The sequence below is a fragment of the Athene cunicularia genome (assembly GCF_003259725.1).
Source record: "Athene cunicularia isolate RWA chromosome 2 unlocalized genomic scaffold, athCun1 chr2_part1, whole genome shotgun sequence".
Taxonomy (NCBI): Eukaryota; Metazoa; Chordata; class Aves; order Strigiformes; family Strigidae; genus Athene; species Athene cunicularia.
Genome location: NW_020799095.1, coordinates 146,386,218 through 146,411,942, shown reverse-complemented (window position 1 = coordinate 146,411,942; position 25,725 = coordinate 146,386,218). Strand labels below are relative to the sequence as shown.

The 25,725-nt window shown below is 43.1% G+C and overlaps 1 long non-coding RNA gene across 1 annotated transcript in view; it reads right to left on the bottom strand.

Annotated features, from left to right (window-relative positions):
* Positions 1 to 1,624: 1,624 nt before the first annotated feature.
* Positions 1,625 to 25,725, bottom strand: part of LOC113476701 — a 27,879-nt gene continuing 3,778 nt past the window's right edge. The window contains exon 3 of the long non-coding RNA XR_003397765.1: positions 1,625 to 2,950. This is a non-coding gene — a long non-coding RNA (uncharacterized LOC113476701). The remainder of the gene's footprint in view (positions 2,951 to 25,725) is intronic.

Below are 25,725 nucleotides of genomic sequence, written 5' to 3'. Positions count from 1 at the left end.
TTGCAGCCTCATTATAATAGTCTTGGAGAACTAGAATATGAAAACTATAAAGAAAGCTCTGAATATCATACTCCACTATCCAGACCTTGCATAATGTAAACAGTGAATAAATGTTCCTAATAGAAAAAAGGTAAATGAGTTATTTTTAAAATTTACTTTAATGGTGATTGTGTTATTAATAATACAGTTGGAGAATTATTTTCAGCTATGTCCCTAGATCCAGTAAAATAATTACATGCTCCAGGACAGTGGTAAAAAGATGAAGAACTGCATATATCTTAGTGACCAGTTCTATAAATATGCTGCTAAAAATTAGTAATCATTGTCATAGCTAGCTCAAGAGAAGCTTGTTAACTAATTATAGACCAAACTGTGCGTTAAAATTAAAGCCATTTGCAAGATATTACAGCAAATGTAATGTTCCTGAGAGAAAGCAGATTGACAGTCTTGGAACCTCAAGTGTCTGTGTAACCTCTGCAGCTTGGTCAGTGCAAAAACAAGTTTTCAAACATTCTTGTCCTGTCATGCCTCAAATCAGACTAGGTAAAAATACTTCCTAGGATGGGTCATTCCTTGGCCATGTAGTCTGACCTCTCGAGACACTGCCATCTGGGGTGAACATGTGTCTGGCGAGGTCTGGTCTTAGATCACACCACATGCTGCAGAGACCACCAGGACATTTTCACATTTCAACAGCCTTGGATACCTGCTAGATTGAAAAAGCACTTAGGCACTTTTTTCTGCCAGTCCTATTTGGGATCTTACTCAAGCTAATGCCTAACCCATTGAATTTCTTGATCTGAAGACCCTACAGAAGATGGACTAATCACAACACAAATTGCCCCAGTAAACTACTTAGACATTGCAAGATCTTGGCATTACTGTCTGGGTTTGTGTTTTACAGTACTTTGTGTGATGGGATCTCTGTCCATGATTACTAGCCTTGCCACAAGATAAACCACACAGAATAATGCATGGGCCATTATGCCACTCAAAGCTGTATTTCAAGAATGTGAAGTTTATTTCCTGATTTAATGCTGCCACAGTCAAGCAGATTTGGTGCATTACATGTGCCTAACAAGAAGACTTCATAAGTATTTTAAAACTGTGGATAATGTGGGAAAGAGGAGAAAGTATATTGGTGAGTAAATCATCCTTTCTTGTAAAACATATATAGAATTTCCAGGGGTTTTTATCCTGAAACAAAATCTGGTGCTGAGTGGCTGACAAAGGTTAAAGCCGAGTGAGCACACACAGGGAATCTTTATCACCTTGCACTGCAGCTTGATCACTAAAAAGAAAATTTTTTAAAAAGAAAAACACAATACACAGTGCAACCTTGAACATCAAAAGGACCAAGCAGGCTGCCAGAGAGGAGTGGGTTACTTCCACTTGCTTGAACTTTTTGCTCTGGTTAAAAATATTATTAATATTTTAGTATATTGACTGCTGCATACTTTTCTGGAGCAGCACCTTTAAAAACCAAGTCCGTGTAATACAGAGATGAACCTGGATGCTCCGTGACTGAGATCAACTGCAAGTGACAACACTGTAAAAAAATGGACAAAAATATAGACTGAAGCTAAGCTTTCTTTTTTTTTTTTTTTTTTTTTTTTTTTTTTTTTTTTAATTTGGATTAAATTTTCTATTTACCTATAGAGAACAGAGCATCTGTTTGGAAAGAAGCTGGTAGCTGGACTGCAGCATTCAATTACAAGTAATATGCATCACTAGATACTTCTAATGTGCCTGAAAACTATTTTGATGCAACAGTAATTGGTTTACTCTATGCATTTACAGGTACACAAAGAAAACAAACAAACAAACAAAAAAAAGCAACTGAGCTAAAATTCAGCTCATTATTTGCTATTGTGGCATTAATTATTGACCAGATTCTTATGTTACTGTGCAATTTAAATCTGCCACTAGAAGCAGTCATTCTTCTGAACAACATGTTGGAAGGTGGTATATGAGAAATGAAACCTTAAAATGTAGAGTAATAGCACAGCCCAGTGGCTTATCAAAGAATAAACAACCGTTTAAGAGATCTAGTGATCTGGACAATTTGATATTGTATTTTATTAAAAAGTCTGGAAAATGTGAAGATGGGGAATTATTATAGGGTCAGGTAAAAGTGAGAGATCTTTATTCAAATCCCTTTTCTTTATCAAAAATCACTCTGAAAAACTGTTTTCAGTTACGCTGGCTATAAAGCCCAGCTGTCACTCTCATGCCATTGTACATAGAATTATTTAAGATTATTATTCAAAACTATATTTAGAATAATACTTTTATTTAGAATGATGTATGCTCTGAATTATGTTATTATTATAATTCTATTGTTATAAAGAATTATTCTGTATCTCATTATTCCCTTACATACTTGGTTGGATCTGCTTTTATTCTCTGGTACAATTGGCATATATCCCAGCAGTCATCTGAAATCTATCTACACTGGCTTACATCCCATCTATTTATTCCAGGAAATAGTTGGTGTCTGACTAAACGTATGCACCCCCCACCATCACCCCAAATTAGTCCTCAGTGTCTTATACCATGTTACAGCAACACATTACAGGAAAGAAGCAGCTTCTTGTTGCTGCATGGGCACCACCTTGTGTGCTGGGAATTTCAAAAACATGCACCGACCGATGCAGGGTACGTGGTGGAGAGGTATCTGGTAGCACCAGTTGTAGCTCTGCTCCTCAGCTTTGCAACCTCAGGGTCTTCTTGGTGCCCTTCTGGCCACACATGCAGGTCTCCTCCCACGAGCAGGAGGGGTAGTGTGGTGGGAGGATGTTGCATGCCCATGTCTCATCCCATTAGGAAGACGGGATGCATTTGGAGGTGTCCTGGGACACAGGCCAGGGAAAAGATCCCCAGTTCCTCACAAACAGTGCCTGGCTGGGCCAGTCCATGGGAGAAGGGCCCAAATAAGGCTGTTGGACACCTGAATATCGAGCATATGCATGTTAGCACATGGAGAAGGCAAATATCTGGCCAAGTCACCAGGAAATACCATGGAAAGTGGTGTGCCTTAAGTCTGGCTCACCTAAATAAACAGAAATACCTTAATTTAGGAAGCACTGCTCTTTCTCCTGGGATGAAGTGCTGACCCATCCCTTCACAGGCAACACAGTCTGTCACAAAACCTGCATCAAGTCCAGAGCTGGAGTATGGATATGCCAGCTAGGAGGAAGGGGATGGGAATCACTATTGTTAGAGAAAACTTTTGAAAGGAAGAAAAAAAATCATGTAGTGATCAAACAAGATAAAAAACCCTGCCAGAGAAGTAGCAAATCAAAAACAATTTTAAAAAGACTTTGAGGTCTGTCATTTGAACCAGAAGTCAAGTCAAAGAGCCTGTGTTGATAGCGTAGCAAACATGGGTCCCCAGCAGCTAGATAAGCACAGATTTCCCTTTATTGACTAGAGGAAACAATGTACCTGTCCTAGATAATTCCCTAAATTAATTCTACCAGAAGATGCTACAGATAAGAGGTGACCTTGCACACTGAGTCAGTTTGTTAGAGAGGGTATAGCTGACATAGCTAAATCCTGCACACCACAGGTCTCTGAATCTGAATTTTAGCATTGTGTGTGGTTTAGATACATCAGTTCAAGTTTCCAGCGTTGCTAGAGCCATGGGTAGCAAAGAATGGGATTAAAATAATAATTACTAATAAAGATTAAAAAAAAAAGAGTCAGATTCTGAGGTGTATTTAGTGCTTTTAAATTTCCATACAGCCTTAGAGAAAAATAAATGTAATCTGCTGGCATTTTGTCCAGAAAAAAACAAAACACAAAACAAACAAACAAACAAAAAGGTACAGCTCACTAGTAATAAAGTCCATGGGGATATGCAGGATGTCTTTCATCTATTTTCTCTCAGACCCAATCCAGTAGGTGCTGCCAGAGGATCTCTTGCACGCACGTTCCCTGGGTAACAGAGAAGGGACCTCAAAAACAAGAGAAAGTCCACAACTGTGGAGCCCAGCTCCATCGAGATGCTTCCCAGCAAGCCTTCGTGTGGCACTGTGTGCTGCGATGGAGGACTTGCCCTATCCTAAGTATTCTCCTGTTGATCACCTGTGGGCAAAAGCATACTGAGTAGGATAATTTTTTGTGGCTCCTTGTTCAGCAGCTCTCATCTTCTTCTGTATACCACATTCTTATTCTAGGTCTTGGTGTCTGATAGGGTTGAAATTGTCCCTTCTCCTTCGGCAAGGCACAGTGTGCTTCCTTGCTTGTTCAGTTTTCCTTCTTTGACCTTTCAGGCACCAAAGTCTGTTTGTCTATCCATGTTTTCCTTCTTGGGTTTGACTCTTTGACTGGACTTTACGTTTGCATAGTTGCCTCTCCAGAGTATCTTTGACCTTCTGGCTCTCCTGTTCAGCAGGAGTCTGCAAACTGAGTTGTCTGTACAACCTTCCCTCATTCTTGAATCCACCTCCGAACTTCGTGTTTTCTCCACTTGCTTCCTTGTAATCTCTTCCATGAGTTCTCTCAATCCTCCCTCTGGGCAGGGAAAAACTCCACCAGGAACTTCCTCAAGAATCATGCCCACAATTTAAGCACCCAGACACAGATCACAACCAAAGTGCAGAGCCTCCAAACCAGTTCCCAAATGACAAGAAAACAAACATTTCACTCCCCTTTCCAGGAGATGGAAATGTCCTTTCATCAACACCACAAACCACCCTGAATATTTTTTTTTCATTTAGAGGCTGTGGGATGTTGGCAGTGCATGCAGCTGTGCTATACTTGCACAATGTTTCCACTGATATTCTCTTCCTGATGACAGTTGAATCTGGGATTTTTCAGAGGATCTTGTATGCTGGAACAGAGCTGTTGATCCTCTCCTAGAAAATTAAACATGTGAAGATCTTTTGATCCAAAGTACCAATGGATTCACCTAAGTATTCACATTCCAGTTTATAAATTAATTGTTCTTGATGAAATATAGGTTAAACCACCAATATTTTTATGTGGAAAATTTGGAATTATTATAGTAGTCTATATAAATAGGCTATATAAAGGACTGTAAATAGTCCCTTGTCAGAGACTTCATAAAGGAAATATGCAGAATATCTTTGCTTATTGTTCCTGCATTGTTGTTATTGTAGACTATTTCCATTCTCTTATTTATGATAAACTCATTCAAAGTTGTCACTAAAGCATTGCTACACCTTGTCCATTGTCTTGGGATGACGATTACCTGAAGGTCTTATTTTACAAATAATATCATATCTGTTCTCCTCCTGCCTAATTTTAGCATTTGCTTTAGTTTCTTGAAGAATGTTGTGATTTCCAATGGCGAATGTGTGGTACTGAAAGTTGCAGATCGTACAAGCCTTTGCTACTCAGGAAAAACAGTAAGATGTCCTTCAAAATGCAGTTCAGCTTCTCAGTGATCTAATCCCATCCTTGGTTCTTGTTCCTTTTCCCTTTGCCCAATCACTTATCACAGGAAGAAAGATTATTTCAATCTATTCCTCGACTCATCCCTCAGGAATTTTGTCTTTTCCATGCGTGTATTATGTTTGATTTTTGCCTCATCTGAATTTATGCAATTTAAGGCTTATAATGCTTTGAGACAGATAAAATATGTAATTCACAAATGGCTTGGACTGTGCTTGATGTGTTTCCCTTCCTCACTCAGAAGGTGAAGAGATTCAATAAAATGATGTCCTTTTTGTCTAATTTCCTGCCTTGACTTGGCCTTTTCACTCTCCTTGAAAGCAGAGTGAGTAAGTACTTGGGGACTATGTAATTCACTTATAATTGAAACAATAGACCATAAAGGCTCCTTGAGAGCAATTACATCTATCGAGCCAACGAGTCAGTTGTGCATTTGCACTAAGTCCAAGTAGTAAAATATATTTATGATTTTTTTTTTTTTTTAATGAAAGCTACTGCTTGCTTAGTCTTTAGAGGCAGCACAATGCATCATGAGACGGGGAGGCTTAAATGTGAATCTACATGAGCAGCGTGTGACTTGTCATGAAAAAAAAAGCACCATATGCCGAATCCAACCAAAGAGTTAGTGTGTGTGCGATTAGAACCAGTCTGAGACATAATGGTTAATCTATAAAAACTAAAGCAAAAATTAAATTTGAGAACATGGTGCACAAGACTAGATAGAAAGAAGGGGATAAACTGCATCTTACTAAAATTAGAAGTGCTCAGTTCCTTTGTTTGCTTTTATTTTCAACTACATCATAGGCTGACTCTGCTGACGAGCTTAGTTGAGAGCAAAAAAAAGCAATTAGACTGTATTAAGCCATCCATCCAAGAGGGATTCTGGACAAATCAAATCCTGTGCAAGGCACTGGATTACAAATGAAAGAGCCTGGGATCAGCTAAGAACTGTCAGAAACATAGCTGTGTGTATGATCCAGCTGTGTCCGTGTCCTGTAACCCTCTGTGATCCCAGGCAAGCCACTTGGTGCGTACAAATACACAAATGACGATCTCCATAAAACTGAGGGCAAAGTGCTTTTTTTTTTTTTTTTTTTTTTTTTTTTTTTTTTTTTTTTTTTTTTTTTTTCCCCCTCTTCTTTTTTTGGGGTCACCAATAGGGCACCTGCTGCTTCATTAGGTGGTACAGAGACTGTAAACTCCACAGAGGCTTTGCACAGGTGTAGTAGCCCAACCCAACCACACTATGTAGGAATTTAGCCTTAGGTTGAAGGAGTACATCCCTCCTGTGCAAGACAGAGCCAAGGAAAAAACATACTCAGGGCCTCACTGAGTTGGGGCCAAGCAGCTGTATGGTCTCACCAGCTTGGAGGACCACCCAAGCTAGGTAGCTCCACGGAGTACCTGCAGATTGATGCTGCAAGAGTTTTGCGCTAATAACTGCTGCGCCGCTTCCAGCATCTGAGCCAGCAGCCCATGTCTTCAGCTCCATGCAAACACCGCACCACATGTGGAGGCTGCTCAGACATCTCTGCTGCACCTCTACCATGTGGCTTTGCAAGAAATATGTGCTTTATATGCTTTACGTGATGAGGCTGGTTCTCTGCTCTGCAAATGTGCTCTTTTCCACGGCAAGTGTTTCAGCTCCCTTTTAAAAGTAAGCACGCATTAAAGTGCTTTTCACAATGGAGATAATTGAGTACATGTACAACATCTATCACAATAAAAGCCAAATCTCAGACAGATACTAGAGCACTATCAAAGAAAAAAAAAAAATCATAAGGCTTTCATTCCAACACTTTCAGCCAGCATTAAATCCATTTAAAAAAAATTTCAAGTGTTTGCACAGCACCAAATTCTGCAGAGTATATGGATACTACTGCAATACAAATAAAATTTACAGCTATTACTACTAAAAGTAATTAACAATGTCATTTGTATATTTTTCTTTTAAAACTGCCTTTCTCTTTTCCTTTCTGAAACCTTTTATATTTTTCTACCTTAAAAATTATCAAGTCATTAAAAAGAAAATTGAATATTTTTATAACAAATACCAAATAACAGCAAATGTGCACATGCAGGTTATAAAGATGAGGTTTATAATGGCAATGCTGATAGATCGTTCCTGTTACCACATCAGCAGGGCATCACCAGAACATAGTGCTCCACAAAAATGACATACCGAGCAGTATTGAAAAAAACAAGAAATTTCTCAGTAGGTCTGATTTTTTTTTTTTTTTTTTACTGTTACATCAATGAGCCAGAAACCCTGGTTTTCTTAGTTTGGTTTTTAGGTTTGGTTCATTTGTTTGGGTACTTTTTCAGAGATGGGGAGGCAGTTACTAGAAAATGTGGGTGCTTTTATCTGAGCCATTTTAATTTTTATATTCCCCTTGAATTGTCAGGGAGAAAATACTATTTAAATACCAGTTTTACAACACTGGTAACAAAAAGAAGAGAGACTATAACTTTCCTTTCATGAGGTCAGATATTCTTTAGGAAAAACATGGGCTTTTTACAACCTTTTACAGTTTCTTTCTGCTTCTTCACGGAATAGCAGCAAATTCTTGAAAGGACAGACCACCTGCAACTCCAGCTTCATCGGAAAAGGGATGGAGGTACTTAGCACTTTGCCGAACTCAGGCCAGATTCTGTATTTACTGTGACGTTTATTTAAAACTGATTAATGGGTTTGTGCTGACAGAGCTAATGCTCAGGAAGAAAACCACCTGTCACCAAGCTGGGCACCTCATCCAAGCTCATGTGCCAGGTGGTCAACCTCATCGACCAACAGTTTCTGAATCCTTCAAGTTATTACTTCTATAAGCATCCCTGGCATGAGCATCCCTGGCTCTTCCAAGCTTCAGTACGCCTTCCTGTACTGGCTGTTCTTTTGCAGCCATTCCCAGAAATTTTATGAACTTTTTGCTAAGACATAGATCTGCTGAATTTTAAAGATAATAATAAAACCCCTTAGAACTCAAAATTTCCTGATTTGGAGTATACATGAGGGCTCCCTCTTAGCTGCACAAAGCTTAGGATATATCACATGGTTTTTGGATAATTGCTTCAAAGACATGCAAATGCCTCCCTCACTGCTTCTGAAGAGCTCCATTCATTAATAAGCTAAAGTGCATAAAGCAACTTGGCTGCAAAAAAACAGTGGGTGCAATACAAAACAGCCAATCCACATCCAGTATAGGGAGGAAAACACAGGTAAAATAATTTTCATAAGCTTTTCTCATGAGACAAATCTGAGGCGCATTTCAACGAGCAAGAGTTTTGTACAGCTTGAGCTCACGTTGATGGTTTTTCAACCCGTGGCAAAATGAGAATGTATCTGTGGAGTCTGCCAGTGTGATGCATCTTTGTCTGCTTGTATCTGTCTTGAGCACTGGTGCAGCAGCATGAGTATGCACACCGCTTACACACCCCCCAGAGCGCAGGACACGCTACGACTGAACAAGTTGGGATTGGGACAACTGATGCAAAGCTTAAAGACAACTGCAAGATGCCACAATTGATTTACAAAGATCACATTCCCTTCTCTTCAGGCTTAAACAAAGCTCAGGTTGGGAAAGTCATGTGCCTGATGACCACAGCCCCACTTCTACTCTCCTGCAGGGCACATGGGAAACAAAACACAAGAAGGTGCAGATTGAGGCAGTTCAGAAAACAGCAATGTTTGTTTTGACAACTCCTGACTTCCTGGCCATGAGTTGGGAGGATTTTCTTGGCTTTAAAACCATAGTTTCAAAACTCATCAGGCCCCGAATGACTGTGCCAACAAATTAACGTAATTTCAGATGTGGGGGAGAACAGCTAATCGAAGTAGGGGGGTGGGAGGAAACTGCTGCCCTTTCTTCTAGATATTGTGATTGCTTTCTCATTGTTCTTCACACTCATTTGATGAAAGATGTTAAAAAATAGAACACAGAAATAGGCAAACCCTGAAAATATAATGTATCTGCCAGAGGAGGTATAGAATTAGAGAGAGGCTGTGCATTCACTTCTTATTGCCCTTTCTATAGGATGAGGAAATGGTGTGAACTGCATCTGTCCTTCAGGCCTTCTCCTGCTTCTCCAGCCACCCACCTCTAGCTCAACAAGCTGCTTTGTGTGTGTGAGCCCTCATCAGAGAAACTGTTGCTGACCTGGCAGCTCCTACCCGAGAGTGCAGGACTGCAGAGAAAACACTGCTTTTCTGTTCCCTCACCCTGTCTGATCCCCTTGGCCTCTGGACATGGATCTGGCCAGCTTCCAGAGTGTGAATGTGGTGATAAGGCAGAAAGGATTTTGAAGGCAAAGATATAGTGTTACACTGGGCACCAGCAAGGCAGGTAATGTTATTGCCATGATGATGGCATGAGATAGCAAAGGACAATGTAGTACAACCTCATAGAATCACAGAATGGTTTGGGTTAGAAGGGACCTTAAAGATCATCTAGTCCCAACCCCCCTGCCATGGGCAGGGACACCTTCCCCCAGCCCAGGTTGCCCAAAGCCCCGTCCAACCTGGCCTTGAACACTGCCAGGGAGGGGGCAGCCACAGCTTCTTTGGGCAACCTGTGCCAGGGCCTCACCACCCTCACAGGGAAGAATTTCTTCTTTGTGTATAACTGAAATCTACCCCCTTTCAGTTTAAAACTGTTATGTCTTGCCCCATCACTACACTCCCTGATAAAAAGTCCCTCCCCATGTTTCCTGTAGCCCCTTTAAGTACTGGAAGGCTGCTAGAAGGTCTCGCTGGAGCCTTCTTTTCTCCAGGCTGAACAACCCCAAATCTCTCAGCTTGTCCTCACAGGGAAAGGGTGATCCAGTCCCCTGATCATCTTCCTCTGGACTCCGGTCAAGCAGTTCCATGTCTTTCTTATGTTGGGGGCCGCAGAGCTGAGCACAGTACTCCAGGTGGGGTCTCATGAGAGTGTAGTAGAGGGGGAAAATCTCCCTCAACCTGCTGGTAACACTGCTCTTGATGCAGCTCAGGATTCAGTTGGCTTTCTGGGCTGCAAGCACACATTGCTGGCTCATATTCAGTTTTCCATCCACCAGTACCCCCAAGTTATTCTCAGCAGGGCTGTTCTCAATCCACTCATCGCCCAGCCTGCATTTGTGCCTTGGGATTGCAGGACCTTGCACTTGACCTTGTTGAACTTCATGAGGTTCACATGGGCCCCCCTCTCCAGCCTGTCCAGGTCCCTCTGATGGCACATCCCTTCCCTCGAGAGTGTTGACTGCACCACACAGGTTGGTGTCGTCAGCAAACTTGCTGAGGGTGCGCTCGATCCCACTGTCCATGTTGCCAACAAAGTTGTTAAACGGTGCTGGTCCCAACACCGAACCCTGAGGAACATCAACCTCAAACATACAGTCACAATTTATCCTGTCTTGAAAACGACCGAAGTAAATATTCAGTGAGAGAAAAAAAAAAAAAAATAAAAAAAATAAAATTGTCTTTTGTAATAGTACCAAGGGAAAAAAGTAGCAATTGTTCCTTTAAAAATTTATCAATGTGAATTCAATTGAAAATTTAAGAATATCCTAAGGGATAGGAGCAGAGAACACATATCAACAAAACCAGAGCCACCTCCTCTTTGTTGCCACTGGAAATGTCTCCTGCTTGCTGTGGTGGCTGACAGAACAGGGCAGGCTTCTTTCTCGGGAACCACAGTGCAAGAGGGGAACACAAACCATACCACTTCCTCACTGCAGGGTGCGATGAAAGGTACCTACACCCTCCAAAGATGCCTGGCACCTCTGTTCTGGACTTACATAGTGTGAAAGACAAGGTAGGTATGTGGGTCGACCTAGGGGATGGACCCAAGGAAAGTGTGTATAAATCAAGGGAGGGAAGAAAGGGGTCCCTGCCCACCTGGAGAGAACAGTGAAGCGAAGAAGACGGATGCCAGCAAAAAGACCTCCTGGAACTCTTGCTGGCGGGATCAGCGCAGAAACCCAGACTGGAAATCTGTATTCCCCCATTCCCTCTATCTCCCTCTTTTCCTTTTTCCATTAAGAAATGCAAGGCGTATTGTATTGCTTGTCACAACTTGATATATACTAACCCAATTATCATGTGCTCAATTAGTGTGGGTAGTTAATAAATGCTTGGACTTGGAGACTTGTTGTCCGCTCCACTGGTGATTTGTGAATCTGAGTCACTTGTCCTCCTCGTCTGAGCGGGACGTGACACATAGCCTTCCCAGCAATGTGTCCCAGTACGTAATTATACTCCTAATTGCTAAGTGTTTCTTAATGTCTAAGCAAGGTTGCTCTAAGTGTATAACAAATGCCTCTTCAGTCCCGTCCTCAGCCTGGGAAACAAATGATGAGTATCCCCTTTGTGGCACTGTTCTCTGAATCCTGTTTCCACATCCACCTTTGATGGATGCCTTTTACTAAACTGAAGAACTCCCTTTGGTGGACCTTTGTTGATAGGTCATGCTGTCTAAATCTCTTAGCACTCCAGTCGCTCCCACTGAGCTCTCCCCGAGCCCTCATCTATATACACAGATGTATGCATGCACATACACACACCCTACTTCTTAAAGTATGTGTGCCCAAAACGGGACACATACCCCAGGAAAGGTCTTGCCCCTGCTAAGTAGAGTGGAATAATAGCCTTTTATCTCTTACATGTGACATACACAAGAATGGCTCAACAGCATCTTATCTGCTGGTTTATATTCAGCCTCTGTACTCTTTTTATATTATACTGCGGCATAGACCAATAGTCACCATTTTGGGGGGGGTTTGCATTTCATTTTTCTTTCAAAGGTGAAACACTTTGCACTTTCTGTTATTGAATTTTACTTTATCAATTACAGGCTATTTCTCAAATTTATCATGATTACTTTAGTTCTAACACTGTCTTCCAAAACACTTGCATCTCTTCCCAGAATGTTACCTTCTGCAAACTGCGTAAGAGTATGTTCTATATCACCAGGAAACGTGGCAACAAGTACATCCACTCATTCAGCCCCAAATGATCCCGGTGGTAGCAAGTGAATAATTTGTAAGTTCTCTTTAAGCATTACTTTTTCAGGCAGTTGTTCTCTCTGCCTTGTAGCAATTTTCCTCTGAAACAAGGATGTTCCTCCTTCTCAGACATTTTAGCTCAGGTCTTCCTCCAGCCGGTGGAGGCTTCCTCATGCCTCATCACAGAAAGTGGCCTCGAGGACTTTATGTGCTGAACTTTGTTGATGTGGGGTAACATCTGGGTTAAGCAGTGCTCATCTAGACCAGTTTTCTTTGTCAGTGAAGACATTTCACAGGGCTACACCAAGAGTTTTACTACAGCCAAGACAAAACTGTTTTGCCTTTATCCACTGGGTTAAAGAACCAAACTGAATTCATGTGATGTGCTTTATTCTTAACAAATCCATGTTGGCTACTTCTCACGGGCCTATAATCCTCTAGGGATGAACAAATAATGAATTTCAGTATCTTCCCAAGTATCAGAGTTGCAATGTTTGAATTACAGCATTGGGTCCTCCCTTCCCCTGTTTTTTAAAGATATAATTTATTTTAACATAAATCAGCAGAGTTGCCATGCAGGTTACACCAATACAAATGGATGGAACAATGCAGGGAAAGTTCCTGGGCACTGGGACCAAATCCTCCCTGTCTTACACTGAGAGAAGAGTGATGTTTTTATCTCAGCCAGCTAGCATTTTCTCAAACAATTCCTGCACACCATGCAAGAGCTGGTGCAGTCTGGATGAGGCCATCCTGTTTTAGATGGTAGAAGCTTAAAAATACAGCTGTATCCAACCATGCCAGTCAGTCCTGAGCAAGATAATGGCCTCAAGGTTGTTTATTTTGTAGATTTTGCCTCACTAATCATTGTAGAAAACAACAGAATACTTTCAGATATCTGAAATAATTAACCAAGTAGGTAAAAGAAGGAATGTGATCCACATCTTACAAAAGAAAGAGCCTTTGGAAAAATGGCTGACACCAAAAATTTTTGTATATTTCATATATCTCCATCAGCAGGGGTCTGACACAATAAAACAGCATCACACATCACCCTTCAGGACTGCATCTCAGTTCTGGGGCTGGATCACTCCCTCTGCTCTCCATCCAGTCTGTCCTCAGAACTGAGGTTTTTCAGAAGAAATTTTGGATGGGGTAGAGTTATCTGTAGTAATTAATTCAAAGCCAGTCTCTGGAGCTACATTAAGCAACATTTCCAATAATGTTTCCAATTAATTTTTAGGTAATAGTGGTGCATGGTGTTCTGTGAGGAACGCCGAGGGTTGGTAGAGATCCATTCATCAAAAAATGATGGAAACCATGGCCTCTGTGGTGTACACAGATGTTGTTCTGATCTAGGGAAACATTAGAGAGAAAAGTAAACACAGCAAGACAAAAGTCATATCACAGTAAAAGATGTCTAGCCCTATAATTAAAAAGAGAAGACGGTAAAAGCATCTTTATTCAGCAGAAAGGGTGGAGTAATAACTAACGGTAATCTAATTACGGTCTAAAACCATAAAGAACATTTTTTTGTTTCAGTTTTCAGTGAGAAAGATGAGTGTATTGTGGAGGGGACTCAGAACAGAGCACAGACTATAATGATCTTCATCAAAATCCTTCTGGCACTTGTAGTAGGAGAGCAGAGGTGTGACAAGGGCAAGATGTGATGGTGTGGGTTTGACATTCTGTGAGGGGAGCAGAGCAGAGCCAAAGCCTTAGTGCAGATCCACTTGTAAATTGTCCTCAAAGCAAGCACAGCAAGCCACGAAGAGACTTGTCTATGAAGAGTTTGGTTTTATTAGAAGAGAAATTAGAACTATCAATTTTTGAAATAGAGAAATTTGGATGTTCTGGGAGAGAGACTTCAGTTAAAGATTTTCTAAGTTTTCCTTTGTATACTCTCCACTTATGAAACAGTCAATGAAAAATTCCCAAGGACAGATCTTGCCTGACCAGCCTCATGAGAGGAGCTGAGGGGCAGCTTCAGTGAAAGTTGCCCAGCACGTTGCTTTTGGCAGGATTTGTCCCTGACCCAGGCGCTGTCAGGGGCCGGGGGAGAGGCCGGGGCTGCCCCGTGCCGGACACAGCCGGTCCCAGGCGGTCCCAGGCGGCTCCAGCGGCCCCAGCCAGGACACAGCTGAGCCCCTCAGCCGAGCTGGGGGCGCCCGGGGGAAACCAGGTTGGAGCAAGGGCCAAAGGCGGCCCAGGCAGAGGAGGGGGAAGCCGAGGAGGGAGCAGCAGCAGAGGGACCCCGAGGCCGGAGGAGGAGGAGGGCAGGAGGTGCTGCAGGCCCGGCGCAGGGATCCCCTGCAGCCCTGGAGAGACCCCGCGGGAGCAGAGACCCCCCCTGCAGCCCGGGGAGGGCCCCACGCCGCAGCGGGGGGATATTTCCTGCAGGAGCTGCGGCCGTGGAGAGCCCCGGCGGGAGCAGGTTGTCCCTGCAGGACTGCAGCCCGGGGAAGGGCCCGCGCTGGAGCAGGGACACGGGGCAGGAGGGAGGAGCGGCCCAGAGGGCTGCCAGGGACTGACTTAATGACTTCATCACAGTCTACAACTTCCTCAAGGTGGGCACTGGAGGGGGAGGTGCTGATCTCCTCTCTCTGGTGACCAAGAACATGAGGAATGGAATGAAGCTGCATTAGGGGAAGTTCAGATTGGACATTAGGAAAAGGTCCTTCACTGAGAGGGTGGTTCATCGCTGGAACAGGCTCCCCAGGAAGTGGTCACAGCACCAAGCCTGTCAGAGTTCAAGGAGTGTCTGTACAACACTCTTAATCATACGGTTTAAAGTAGTCCCACAAGTAGCAGGCAGTTGGACTTGATCTTCCTTATAATGTTCTACGATTGTATGACCGTAACCCCCATCCCCAAACCCTGTGCTGCTTGGTGGAGAAGGTTTGAAGGAGTGAAGCCTGGGCCTGGGAAAGGTGAGAGTGGACAATTGTCATTTAAAATTTTTCCCTTTGTTTCTCACTATCGGAATCTGTTTTAATTGGCAGAAAATGAAATTAATTTTCCCCAAATCAAGTTTGTTTCATCTGTGACAGTACTTGGTAAATGATCTCCCTGTCTTTATCACACACTTTTTCATCCTTTTTCCTTCCCTTGTCCTGTTAAGGAGGGCTTAAGCTTAAGGGCTCTTAGCTGCTGGCCAAGGTCAACCTACAGCACCCAGATAAGACCAACTTTAGGAAAGATTTCAACAGTTTCCCACCACCATCTCACCTGGGAGCTGAGGAAGCCCAGGCTCAATGAACAGAAGGGAGCTGAGCCAGAAAACTGCCCAGATCACTGGCTCACGTGGCTGCAAGCAATGGCCAAACATCCAGTTGCAAGCCGGTAAGGGAGGACCCCAGGGGCCAGCACAGGCCTCCAAACACACTCATCAGCAACCAGGAAGATGGCACAGAGTGCACCCTCAGCAAACTGGCAGGTGACAGTAAAGTGAAGGCGGGCAGAGTTGACACAGTGCATGGCAGTGCTGCTAGCAACAGAGACAGGCCACCACAAACCTGAGGATGGGGCCAAAAGCCTCATTCTGTTCAAGAAGGTAAAGTGCAAAGCTCTGCCCCCAGGGCAGAAGAACCCCATGTGTCAGCACAGCCTGGGGAGAGCTGGCTGAGGAACAGCCCTGCTGGAAGGGGCCCAGGTGCTGGGGCAGAAGCCAGCTGAAACGGGAGCCAACATCTCGCTGCAGAGAAGGCAAACGCAGAAGGGACTGCGGGGAAGGGAGGTTATCGCTCCTCTGCCTGCCACTGGCAAGGCCACTGCAGATACCGAGTGCTCAGGTGAGGGACCCCCTGCAACGGGATGCTGAGGAACCAAGCAGGGTCCAGCCCTGGGCTACCAAGGTGGTCAGGGGCTTCAAGGGCATCACCCACAGGGAGGCTGAGGGAGATGGCCCTGTTTTCTTTAGCAAAGAGAAGGCTTGGACCACCTAAGAGCTGCCCACAGCTACTGAGATGGGGACGCTAAAGACAGCATAGGCAAGCTCTCTCAGCACTAGCAGACAGAAGAGCAGTGACCATAGAAGGCAGCATCGAGAATTCAGGTTGGACACAGTGACAGACTTTTTCACTAGGAGGGTGGTGAAGCCCAGGAATAGGATTCGCCGGAAGGCTGGAGATTCTCTGTTCTTGGGGGTTTTCATGGCTTTGTAGCACAAAGCCATGGCTGACCCCCTCAGGTGCTGGTTAGAGCCCTGCTTTGAACAAGTGGTTGGACCAGAGACCTCCAGAAGCGTCTTCTGATCAGCACTTCAATGACTCTGTTTATAACAGCTGTAAAACAAAAATGTGGTGGACTAGTTTTTGTAAGTAAGAAAAGTAATATAAGTCAGGAAGAATATTTGCAGTCACTGCAGAAGAGCTCCCAAGCTTGGAATAAGGAGTTTGAAGCTTAAGGCCTCTTGAGGAAAAAATGCAATAAAGGTAAAGATGGTATAAAGAAAGTTGGTGAGATCATAAACATAGATGACCTGGGGGATCACACCTTCTTTATTTTCAACATTTATTTTGTTCTGATTTTTAGGAAAAAAACAAAAAACCAAACTGCTGCTGTCTTTTCAAGGCAAGCATAGCAGGGAATGCTTTTTGCAGCAAAGTTATAGCTGAACATCTACTGTGATGCTCCTGAAATTGCTGGTGGGCCTGAGATCCCTCGCAGAGCCCCAGCAGTGCTGCTCGGCTGTACGGCAGCATCTTTTCCCCATGTACTCCAAGCCTGGACACAGGTGTTCAGATCCAAAACTAAGCAGGAACTGAGAGGTACCATCTTAAATACAGGTATGAATCCAACTCATCTTGTGCAAAGGGTTTCCACACTTCTAGAAGTGAGGAGTGGGAATCACTACCTCAAGGCAAGCTACCAGTAGCCAGAGGATCTGAAGGGTTCTGCCTCTGTTGGGGGGGACAATATCTGATTCTAAAAACCCACATCCACTCCAGTACTCCACTGGGAGGAGCAGAAATGGGATGTAAGGGCCATGACTGATAGAGGCTATGGATGCTGTAAGTGCATGAGGACTGGCAAGGCTGAAAGCAGGTTTTGGAGACATGCGGTGTGCAGCTATGGTCCCAAGAAACGCTACCATCCATCCAGCCTCTCTTAAAAACTGTGATCACATCTGACCGACCGAGTTCAGAAAAGACAAATTCAGTGTGGACTAGGTGAAAGGAAGGGCTTTTTGAAAGGACCATGGGAATGGAGAGCTTCTTTTATAATGTCCTGTTTCATAATGACTCTTGTTTAGTCTGGCAGAAGAGTGGCTGCAAGGGAACATGACTGCTTTCTATAAATACAGCAGGGAGGGAAACACAGGGGAGAACTATTTGAGTGAAAAGCCAATTCCAGTGCAAAAACAAATGGTATAAATTGGCTCAGAAAAAAAATTAGTCCAGAAGATTTCTAACCAGATGAACAGGGATGTCCTAAGGCTGCCTAATAGCTGCAGTGTGTTGAGGGGGGTCATCCAAACTATTTTTCTGACAGTTTGACAGGTTTTGAACCATATCATGTGGCTGTAACAGCAGACAATGGGACTCAGTCACCCAAGAGCAGCTTTGCCTCTGGCCCTGCAGGGCTGGTGTGTCCGAGGGCAGAGATGCTGCATCCCCCATGCTGTTCTGCCATCAGGGCAAAATTACACTGCTTTTCAAATTGCTTTAGTAAACATTTCTTTTGCTTTCACAAATTTCTTGTTAATCTCGATTCTTTGTTCCTCTGGTTTCCTGGGGAGATACTGTAGCCCAGCCAAAGGACCAATGCCTTCTTCGGTGCTTTATCCTCTACTTTTTCCAGCATCATCTGATGCTACCTCCCAAGCAGCATACCTGTTATTCCCTTTACTTCCTTATTTCCACATTCTACCACCCATCTTACTCTTCCTCCTTAATTCTTCTCTTTTGCCCTGTGCTACACCTACTTGATCTTCCCTGTCATCCTGGATCTCTGACTTCAACTCCCAGGCTCTTTGTCCACCACCATTCACTCCTTTCCTCCCACGTCTTCCTGAAGAGATGTTGGTATTACTTACCTGCAAATTGATATTACATGGGAATCTATACCTACCAGATTCTGTGTGGAGTGTGTGCCTAAAGAGAGTATCGTATGATGGAGAACATAAATTAAACAAGAGCAGATGGACATTGATATAAAGTGTGGCTTGAGGGACTACAACTGCTCATTTCTGTGAATGGATCACCAAAGACTACAGTAGATTGCAAGGCATGCGTTGGGGGACAGAGAAGACACACGGATGGGTTAAGAAAGATTTTTTGCCTGGAAATTTGCCTTCTTTTTTTGAGGTGTCTTCCTTCTAGCTGGAAAGAAAGTCCCAGATCCCCAGTCCTTGCTACATGCCTCCTTCTATGTGAGACTGTTGTCTGGTGGGCAAAGAGTGTTTAAATCAGTTGCCAACATGCTCACTAAAGAGCAAAATATGTCTTGCTCTGAAAAATGTATCATCTGAAAGTCAGGTAGAAAAACATGATGATTACATACCCTAAAGTGGACACTTACGGTCTGGTCAACTGGATGCTCTCTAGGCTCTTCTGACTGGATCTTTGTTGACTCTAGTGGGAATGCAGACACCCAGCTCTGAGGTAGATGCCTACAGACACTTATATTTAACCAACTGATACACAAGTGTCAAGTGTCATTGGAGATGCCTCAGGGTATCTCAGATGTATTTACAGGACTGGCAGAAATTACACAGCATCTACAGTGGATTTGTGACCTTCTGAAGCAGGAGCTGTAGGTTAGGCAGAGTCATCTAGTACACCTTAAATGGCACTGAATTCTACGTGCGGGCAACTGAATCAAGCTCTGTGTGTCTTAATATGGAGCTGGGCTGCTCCTGAAAAGGCTTACAGCTAAAATACAAGTTTTCATGTGTGGCTGAAGAAACTAAATAAACTGGTTTTGCAAGCTCCAGAGTTTCAGTGCAACACTTGCAACTCAATATTGATTATCCACTAAACACAGATCTAGAAAAAAAAACACTCATGTCTCCAAAGAGAAGCAAAAGCAACATCTTAAGTGAAAAATTATAAAGGCAGGTGACTATTAATTGATTTATATCACAGGATAAAGTGGCTGAAGACTTTGGTGCTGTAAATAAGAAAAAAGTGTTAGAAATGGCCTAAACTGAAATAAGACCAACTTTTAATGAAAACAAAGTGTTCACTGGCTCAGAGATGTGAGATGAACTTAGCTGCTGATTCAGTGGATCAAGAATTGCATTGATCTAATACCTCTGACTTTCCACATTATGTCCAGAAAATGTAACCTAAGTACAGCTAGACTGGAAGATTGCTGCCTGACAAATGCTTTTTTTTTTTCTCTTAATGGAAAATTTCAGCTCCATTTTTCCAGCGGTCCAAAACATCCTCTGCTTCCCACATTGTGAGATGACAACAATGCTCAGCTGTCTTTGGCCTGAGTTACGGCGCTGTGCCAGAAAGTATCTCAAGTTGTGAAAAGTCTTATATCAACACATTTTACCACTGAAGAGTGAGGAAAAACAGTTTCTAAACCATATGAAATATTCATGTCTAGCATCTTGTGAGATACCATCTGGTTAGATCAAACCAAAGCAGAGCTGATAGTGACATAGAAACACACTGGATAGAAAGTAGGATGATGTGACTTGAAGATTCATTGTTTCACAACCTACAAAAGACCACTGCAAAACCAGCAAGCATTACTGCAGGAACAATTAACTTTTCAAACAAAGAAAAATCTGAAAGAGAAATGTTGATCTTTTGAGTATGTTATTAGGAAAATCATAACGTACTTCAGATAAATCATGCCTCTCATGAAGGCATTGACAATTTAATTGCAATTTAATATTTGCCTAAATATTAAAGTGTCTAAAAAAAAAAAAAACAACCCCAAAAGTACCAAACAAGCACTTCTACAGCCGGAATAATAAACAAAGGGCAAATCCTGCTGCAGACGTTCTGATCTCCCAGCTTTTTATATTTATATTCCTAGAAGTAAATATGTCATTTTGTTCACAGGGTGTAGTACAGGGACTTGGGACACCTGAGTTTTTCCCTGCCAGAGCTACTTTTCTGATATATGACCTTGAGACAAACATTTTGCTTCTGTTACTCCTTCCCCTCCTACTTTCAGTTTCTTCCAGACAGAGACAGTTTTACTGTGCCTTATACAATGGGGTCTCTAGGTGCTATTGCAATGTAAATAGTGGCAGCACAGGTGCAATTGCGAGTGGAATATAGCTTTTATTATCCAGTTACAAGGTCACTGTTGGGTGAAAGGATTGCTGCATAAAACATTACTGAGCCATCAGCCTATGGCTGCCTCCCAGTTATATAATAATGTTATTTCAAACGTGGGGAAAGTATTTGAAGCTCTCCCAAGCTTGCCAAGTTTGCGGCGCTGCAAAGCATCAGTGGTAAAACAGCCCCACGCAGGTGAGTACAAACATGGAGACGCTTAAACTGCCAGGGTCTTCCCCACACTGTCCCTGTTGTTGCAATTTACCCATTGCTTTTCTCAAGGTTAATTAAGCTTTGTGACACCTTGGAGGATAAGGAAATATTATACCCAGATCTGTGGAGGGGAAAGATGAAGGAAGCAGAAATGAAATGGCTGCCTTGGAGTGGCAGAGACAGAATGAGGACCAGGGTAATCTCCATTCCCTCACCATGCTGCGTACCTTGTGATAAAACTAGAATGCTACCACTTTAGCAGCAGTGTCAGTCACACAGTATGGGCTCTGCACAGGCTTTGAAAACCAGGGAAGAGAGCATCAAATGTTCCAGCCCACTTAATTTGAAAGCTGCCTATAATAAACCCTTGGGAACATGTAAAACAGACAGGTCAAATTACATAGTTACACAAATATCACTGGATTTCTGGCATTTAGGAATAAAAGGCTTTGATCTGTTCAATTTAAAAGTGCCTAAACCATGCATACACTATGTAAAATCTACCATTAAATGCTTTTATTTTCGTATTTTCCAAAAGCTTAGCTAGAAACAATTTGTACACAGCATGACAAAACTTTGCCTTAATAACATAAATATCTGTGCACAAGTAATTTGTCACAGTGTGTCATTGCAAAATATTTTATATTCAGTATAATGACAGTTCTTATCTAGTTCTTATACACAGAAACTCTTACAGAAACAATCTATCTCCCTTTAAAAGCCCCTCTCTATTCCTCACTTTCCCATCTGTCTTATTTATAGCTCTCCTTTGTAAAGCCCTCCGAGATCTACAAATGAAAAGTACTCATAAAAACTCTGTGTGAGCCGGGATTTGAAATCAGCAGCACTTATGGATGTTATGCATATGAAGGAAAGACTTCAGTGCACCGCTCCAGTATTCAAAAGCAACCCTACACCAGCGTCCTTGTCAACAATTTCTCTTTAAACCAGCACTCACTCAAAGTCTGTATAAATGCATCAGAAATGCCTCTTAGCCCTCCTCCCACTTATTCTCGGCAGGCGTTTCACTGTGTCTATGTTCAGGGATCCTCTCTCCCTGTTTTTCCTCATTGCACAATTGGCTTTCCATGGGCCTCTCTGGCAGCTCCAGCCCTTTTGGAAAGCAGAGTTTATTCCTCCCCTCCTCTTTCAGCCTCGCATTGAGGAGGAGGTCCGTGGCTGGGACTCGATGCCGCAGAATGTCAATGCCAGAAGTGGCCTTTCTCATGGAAATCAGGCACAGGAGTCCAGCATTGTCTATGCTTGAAGGAGAGACATTGCTTTTTTTTTATCCCCCCTCTCCCTTTCTGGGAGATTATATTTGAACTGACGAGCTCTGGCTCTCTCATGCCTCACAAGTGCCAGATCCTTACTCAGGATTGATTTCTCCATCTCCTCCCTCACCTACATTGTTCTGTCTTCTCCTCTTCATCAAGTCCGATTAGTCATTATGGGCTTACCTTGGCATTTTTAAGATTTTATGGATAAAAATGTGAAATAAGTGGATTTGACCTGACTTTACTCACGCTGAAGACTGTATTTATCTACCCCAATATATGGCATGCAAACATTGATTACACCGTCTGACCCCTAGGAGAAAAGGAAACACTGTTCTCACAAAACTGAGGGGCAATAGGAGATGTGCAGGAAGAAAATTACTTCCCTGGGGACAAGCCAGTGTCATACTGATATATCCATGGTGGCACAATTATTTATGCCCTTCCCAACAGTTTGCTGTTCAAAGTCTCCCTCTTGATTTAAGAGGGATTTTGTGGGAGGATCAGTAACACTGACTTTTTCCAGCATTATAAATATGAAGTCCTGGTGTCTTAATATGCAGCTCATTGTGGCTGGCAGTCACACTGGCCCCAGACAGTTGTGACCCTTAGAATAAGGTCACTCCTGGCTGCTTCTGGCTGGCCAAATTCATCCCTTTCACAGCCCCGTGAGGTGGCCACAGTCAGGCTCATGGTTTGGAGACTGGAATTAAAAAGAGACTCATGAAAAAGCAAGCTCCATCAGAGCTGGGACCTACCAGAACCACTGCACAAAGCCATCAGATCCATGCACAGCCTCCCTGGTATGGGCTGGTGTTACCCTCAGCGGGAAGGCCAGCACCTAACCCTGTTGCACACCATGCTGCACCTGTGCAAGAGCCGCCTTCCACCCCAACACTCCTGCTCTGAATAACACCACTCTTGAGTGTTTTGCTGGCACTCAGTAAGTCAACATTAAATCTGGTTGGGCTGATAAGAAATAAACCATGTCACAAACTCAGTGATAGTTTAAAAGTTCTCTTTAAAATAATTTCCTTATTAAATCTCTTCCTTCAAATGAGCAAGACTCAGACCATGTATGAATTCACGCTGCAGATCCTGGTCTTGCCGTGATAGGATTTAAACTGGGCTTGTTCATACTCTGGGAGAAAGGTATCATGCATTTCAAAGGCAGGGAAACTGTATTCGTGCCCTTTTATCCACCTTCAGAAAGGGTTCATTGAATACATCTCAGTATGTATTTCTGATGAATATTGGATTGTATTTCTGAATTAATATTTCTGATTAAAAATAATTTGTCATTTTGGAGCCGTGACAGCTATGTGGCACATATAAAGTATGTAGTGTGTTCTGCACGCAGGGTAAATGAAACAGTGTAATTGCTAATTGATATGTGTAAATATGCCTGCGCGTTTATCTCAACTTAGAGCCTGTAATACGTAACATGTCATTAATGCACACATTTTTCATGAAACAAGGTATAAACCCAGAGTCTAACACACCGACCTTGCACAGGTTGCATGCTGTGTCTGTGTAACCTTCTCCCAGCTGACAGCATTTTAAGCAAAGTATTTACACATAAAAAATTTATGCACACATTGTGCACTGAGGCATTGAAATATGGAGCCTTCCGTATGTTACACATATTACATATATGGTATCTATGCCAAATATTTTGGGGAAAGTAAATGCAATTACCCATATGCTCCCCAAACAATGGGAACATGCTGTAAGTGGTGGGACTGGGGAAGCAGCTTGAGAAAAAGCCTTGAGGAGAGGCCTTGGGGAGCCCTTATCAGCATGTTCCAGTGTTTGAAGGGCCGCTACAAAGACAGTAGAGTCTCCCTGTTTAGGAGTCACATGGAGAAGACGAGGGGTAATGGGTGCAAGTCACTCCTGAGGAGATACCAGTTGGACACAAGGAAATTTTTCACAATGGGAACCATCAGCCACTGGAATAATCTCCCCTGGGAAGTGATGGATTCCCCAACACTGGACACTTTTTAAGATTCATCTGGACAGGGTGCTGGGCCATCTTGTCTGGACAGTGATTTTGCCAAGACAGGTTGGACCAGATGATCCTTGAGGTCCCTTCCAACTCGGCATTCTGGGATGATGATTCAGTGATGATGATCCCTGGGGAATATGGAAGCACCGCGGGATGAGGAACACCGCAGATTTCCGGAAAGGAGCAGGCAAGCTTTGATGGCACTCGCTTCGCTTGTGTACGTGCGTGCAGAGAAAAGGCAGGGCTTAAATTCATGTGATAAGATTTCCTCTCTCCCTCTGTGGAGAGAAGGATTCACTCTTCTGAGTATGAAAGAACACGTCCTCCCTCTTTCGCCCGCATGGTTCCAGGGAAGGAGCAGCGGCCTTTCCCTTCCACACGCTGCTCCGGCCGGGCTCCCCAGCAGCCATGCCCGGCATTTCCCGCTCCCACCGCCACGTGCCCCTCGCAAGACCCGCGCCCTGCCCCGCGACGTGCTCTCCAGATGGCTCCACCGCCCTCCCTCCGGTCGCACCGCGCACACTCCGGGCCCGCCGGGCTGACCCGCTGACCTGGATCACAAACAATGCAGACTATCTAATTTTTTATCTATCTATCTCTCTAGATATATATTTCCCTTTTTTCCCACTACAGCAGCCTAGTGCTGAAGTAGGATTCGGTGATAGTATAGAACAAGGCCCTTGGGCGTGATATTTTTTAGAAAACCCTGGAGTAAAGCTGCTATTAGCATGTAGAGTTTGAATGCCACAGGCAGTCTGTTGTCTCTTCATGTTTGAAGAATAATTTAGAGAAGCCACAAAGACTCATTAATAGAAAGTATTAGTTGCATGAAGGCAAAACCAGGTGAAGTTTCTTAGCTTACCACAGACTTACTCTGTGACCTTGGATCAGTCTTTCTGCATCAGTCCTGTTTGCTTATGAATCAGGAATAGTGGTGCCTTCCAGAAATGTACTGTGAATAAATATACTAATGACTGTGAAATGCTTATCTGCTATAGTAACAACAGGTAGATAACGACATTATTTCTACTACAGAAGTGTAAAGGCTTTAGCCAGGGTGCGAGTGTTTTGCTTGCAGAATTTTCCTGTAGTAGGTACTACACTTCGATGGAAATAGTCACTTAAAAAGATGTTTAATGACATAATGCGTGATCTGCACTGTGTGGTCATCTTACACTTCATATTTTTAAAGAGTGTGTGCTAATATGCTTTCAGTGAGCTGCCATTCCACAGTGCAAATAGTTTGTGGGTGTTTTTTCCCTCCCATTTGCTTAGAACAAAGCTGGTGTCCTCTTCCAGTGCCAAGGAAATCTTGTGAATTTGTAATGTGGCTGACTATCTCTGATAGTTAGTATCTCTGAGCTGCATGGTGTTAGATTTGGTGTTTGGGTAGGGAACTGGAAGAGAGGTATTCTGAAATAGATGATATGATGAAGAAATTACTTCTGGCATTGGCTTGTAACTTACTGTGAGACCGACCATTCAGTGGCACTTGCCAGGGTTGGATAGTTGCATTAACTCAATGCTATCTCAGGGTGCCTCTGCATTTGCAGGAAAATATTAAAGGGAGTGACAATATGTT